This window comes from Pinus tabuliformis, chromosome 4_1 (genome assembly GCF_031772625.1).
Source record: "Pinus tabuliformis cultivar Carrire ecotype Pingquan chromosome 4_1, CPIR1, whole genome shotgun sequence".
NCBI lineage: Eukaryota > Viridiplantae > Streptophyta > Pinopsida > Pinales > Pinaceae > Pinus > Pinus tabuliformis.
In genome coordinates, this window is record NC_142303.1 from 380,436,696 (window position 1) to 380,441,902 (window position 5,207).

The following is a 5,207-nucleotide window of genomic DNA, read 5'->3' on the forward strand; positions in this document are numbered from 1 at the left end:
TATTAAATACTTTTTAGAAGAAAGATTATCTTCAGAAGAGTAACAAAAATGGGTCACAAAGATGTTGGGTTATGACTTTGAAATCATCTACAAAAAAGGGAAGCAAAATGTTGTTATAGATGCACTCTCAAGAAATGATGAGGATGTGGACGCATTACTTTGTGCCATTTCTATTATCCAAATAGATTGGAATGAAGCAAGAGATGAATGGAAGAATGACGAAGAAGTGTGGGCACTCATTCAAAAGTTACAACAAGACCCCAGTACATCTGATACATTTAGTTGGAAAAATGATTCGTTATGGTACAAAGATCACTTATACCTCTGCAATAATTCCCAACTCAAACAAAATATTCTTATGGAATTGGACACCTCTCCCTTAGGAGGGCACTCAGGATTTTTAAAAACTTACCACAGGGTTAAGAAGGAATTTTTTTGGGATGGCCTTAAATATGATATTTAAAATTTTGTGGCGAACTGTTTGGTTTGCCAACAAAATAAAGTTGAAAAAATAAATACCCCAGGTCTATTAAAAACTTTATCCATTCCAAGTCAACGTTGGGAGGAGGTTTCAATGGATTTTATCACAGGTTTACCCAAGTTTGAAGGAAAGAGTATCATCATGGTGGTAGTTTATAGACTTACCAAGTGTGCACAATTTTGTGCATTATCTCATCCCTTTAAAGCTAGTAGAATTTCTATGAATTTATGGAAACAATTCAAAAGCTACATGGAAACCCAAAGATTATTGCAAGCAACAGAGATCCCATTTTCACTGGAAATTTTTGGACATAATTATTTTCTTGTCTGGGTACTCAGTTAACTCATAACTCATCTTATCATCCTCAATTTGATGGGAAAACTGAGATAGTGAACAAATGTTTGAAAGGATATCTTAGTTACTTTGTATCTGATAAACAAACACAATGGGTCAAATGGTTTTCTCTGGCTGAATGGTGGTATAACACTTCCTTCCATACTGTAGAAAAAATGACCCCATTTATGGCACTTTATGGATATCATCCACTATCCATCACATCATATTTAAGAGAAAATTACAAGGTTTAAGTAGTGGAAGATCACATCGAGCATCAACAACAAGTTCTCCAACTCTTAAAGGATAACCTCACTTTGGCACATAATAGAATGAAACAAAAGAAAAATTAACATCACAGTGAAATAAGTTTTGATGTACGCGATTGGGTATTTCTACATCTACAACCATACAAAAAAATGTCCCTCAAGCAATCTAAGAAGGATAATAAATTATCACCAAAGTATTATGATCCATACAAGGTGTTGCAAAAGATTGGTATTATGACATACAATTTGGAGCTCCCTACAACTTCCCGAGTGCACTCATTTTTCCATGTTTCATTCTTAAAGAAGGTTATAGGTGACAAGATCCCAGTTCAAACAATATTTACAGAACTTGAAGAGGAAGGAAAAATCATATTGGAACCTGAAGCAGTCACAGAAACAAGAACTTGACAACTACGAAATCGATCAATTTCAGAGTATCTCATAAAGTGGAAGAACTTACCCGCTGAAGATTCCACATGGGAGGATGATAATTTTATACAGAAGCATCCATAACTAATCAAGCATTGAGGACAACACTTTTCTGAAGGAGAGGGGCATGTTAGGTCCCTATAATACTAGTGTATTCCCTTATTATTATTGTCATTGTATCCCCTTATTGTTATTGTTGTGCCTATGCTGTCCCCATATTGTTATTATTGTGCCCCATAGAAGCCCACCATTGTTATTGTTGTGCCCTTACATTATTATTTTTATGTCGGCTTTGACTATATTTTGACCCCTTAGACTCCTATATATAGAAAGGAGGCCTTATCATTTGTATCATCCAAGAATTATTCATTTTTGTAATGTAAGGGAGGTTTTCCCCTCGAAGAGGTTGATTTTGTTCAGTGGTGCCGGGTTAGGACAAGGATTCTAGGTAGAAGCGGTGGAGACTGCATGTTACCTGATCAACAAATCACCTTCATTAACGTTGGAGGATAAGGCTCCACATGAGGTATGGAATCGTAAGAAACCTTCTCTTTCACATCTGAGGGTATTTGATTTTGATGCATATGTACATGTTCTAAAGGAGAAAAGAACTAAGTTGGATAGTAAATCTGAAAGGTGCATCTTTATTGGGTATAAGGATGGTTTAAAAGATTATAAGATTTGGAACCCATAACAAGGAAGGTTTTGTATGACATAGATGTGGTTTTTAGTGAGATGAAAGATGTTATTAAACATAAATTCCTACTAAAGGAACCTAAGAAAATATAGTTTGAGCTTAAGGAGGAAGAATCAAAATCTACAACAGAACGTGAATCAGAAGATGAAGAGCCACAAACTCCATCTCTAAGAAGATCAATTCCAGAAAAAAAAGAAGCCAGAAAGGTATAGTCTATATACTTTCTGTTCAAATTTTTCTTTATCTATTACTGATGATGATCCCAGAACTTTCAGGGAGGCAGTAAATTCAGAGGATGGCAAACTCTGGAAAGAGGCCATGGTTGATGAAATGGCATCTTTGGAAAAAATGAGGCTTGGTATCTGGTGGAGTGTTGGATGGAAGGAAACCCATTGGAAGAAAATGGGTCTTTAAGAAGAATATCAATGGAGAAGGAAAGGTGGAGAAATACAAAACTCAGTTGGTAGCAAAAGGTTATTCCCAAGTGCTAAGAATGGATTTTGGTGATATTTTTTCTCCTGTTGCCAAGGTAGCTTGTATTAGATTACTTTTATCTATTGCTGCTGATTTTGATTTTGAGGTAGAATAGATGGATGTGAAGACAAAATTTCTTCACAAAGCTATGGAAGAAGAGATATACATGAAGAAACCTAAAGGATTTGCAGTGAAGAGAAAGAAAGAATTGGTATGCAGGTTAAAAAGGTCTCTGTATGGGTTAAAACAATCACCAAGGATGTGGTATTAGAAATTTGGTACATATATACGGGGACTTGGATTCACCAGAAGTAAAGAGGATCACTTTGTGTATTTTAAATTAATTGGTGATTGTGTTATTTATTTGATCTTGTATGTGGATGATATGTTGCTGATTGGAAATGCCAAAGAAATTATCCAGGATTCAAAGACCCAATTGTCCTCCAAATTCGACATGAAGGATATTGGTGTTACAAACTATATTTTGGGCATGGAAATTAAGCGATATTGGATAAAGAGGAAGATATGGTTAAATCATAGGAAGTATGTTGAGACAATACTGTAGAGGTTTAATATGCAAGATAGTAAATGGTAAAGGTTCCTATTCCTGTAGGTGTAAATTTATATGTTGAACAGTGTCCCAGGACATGAGAAGAGGAAGAGGACATATCGCGTGTTCCATACACAAGTGCATTCGGTAGCCTACTGTATGCATTGGTTTGTATAAGACCAAACATTTCACATGCAGTGGGAGTATTGAGCAGGTTTATGTCAAAACCAGGGAATGAGCATTGGACAACAGTGAAGTGGGTTTTCAACTATTTGTGTGGCACAAGTGATTATGGTCTGTGCTACCAAGGAAGGCCAGGATTGGACAGAGTTTTGGACATCCATGGATTTGTTGATGCAGACTAGGCAAGAGATTTGGATAAGAGAATATGTACAAGTGGGTAAGTGTTTAACCTATCTGGAGGTACAATTAGTTGGATGAGCAAGGGACAATATGTAGTGACAATTCAACTACAAAGGCAGAATACATGGCAACCACTAATGCAAGGAAGGAAGCAGGTTGGTTGTAGATATTGTGTTCAAGTATGGGGTTAGTAAAACAAGCTATAAGGATAGACTATGACAACCAAAGTTCAATTTTCTTGGAAAGGAACCCTGTTTATCATTCAAAGACAAAGCACATTGATGTTCAGTATCACTTTGTGAGGGATATGGTTGAGGAAAAAAGGTGTTGCTGGTAAGGGTGGACACTTTAAAGAATGTTGTAGATGCATTAACAAATTCTGTGAGCACTGAGAAGTTTTCTTTGTGTAGAGAAACAATGGGAATTGCAGGGTTGAACCAATGACTAAGCTCTCCAATGATCCTGTCGGGGCCTTCGTTTTGATTTTGAAAATAATTTGATTATTTTTGCTTTCCATAGAATGAGGAGGAAAAGGGTGGCGGCAACAACGGTCAGGTTGCAAGGAGGATAGAGGAAAGCAAGAAAAAGTAGTTGCGGGGTGGTTGCGGCAAAGTGTTAGTAGAAGGTAGAGGCAACTGAGCAGCAAGGCAGAGGGGTAGCAGCCAAGGGAAGGAACAACCGAGCAGGAACTGGCAGTCCAGGTAATAGGGGAAATATAAAAGAAGAGACCCGTAAGGAGAAGGGTTGGTTGTTGCGGGTGGGTTGGATGGTTGCGGTTGGATAGAACCAGAATGCAGGAATATGGCCAAGTAGGACCTTGGAGTTAAAGATTGAACACCTGAATCTGTAATCAAGTATTCCTTGTAATCAATTGTGGCTGATGCCGATATGTTATGTAATGTTCCTTTGTTGATTTAATATGAATTAAGGTCTGGAATGGTCTACTAGCATGATGCGCATGGTTGTTTATGATGTATAGACCCACTTAAAATTTTAAATATCATGTAAGATTCATGCATGTAGTAGTTTCTTAGCGTTGAATGGTATGTTTTTGTCTCAAATATATATGTGATGCTGGTTATATATATTAATGGTTGATGCATCCTTGATCCCATGATGAACCCTTCTTAGTTCTGGTCGCGGCATGCCTCGGGTGAGACTCCTTACCCCCTGGGTAAGGTGAAAATGTTGGCATTGTCCTAGACTACAACAGTCCATTGTTGGCCCTTCGCGCCTGAACCCAGGGTCTTCTCCCCTGATGACTCTTTTGTGCCAACAAATGGTTCTGTTACCGAGACCTGAAGCTACAAGAATTGGTTTGGAACATGGTGTCGAGGATATTCAAGAAAGAGATTAGAGATTGGTGGGATCACATAATAGATCAGTTTATAGCAGAGTAAGCTATCCAAAGGAATCAACCGATTGGCAAAGTTAGGGAAGAGATTTTGTATGCCGAGGGCGCTAATGATGAGTATGAGATATTATGGTGCAAGTTCCCAGAAGACTTATATAATTTGTTAAAAAGGCTGAAAGCACATAATCAGTCAGGGGGACCGATGTCAGCTTGCCACAACTAGATTTCCTTAGACCTCATATCACTCCAGTAGTTAG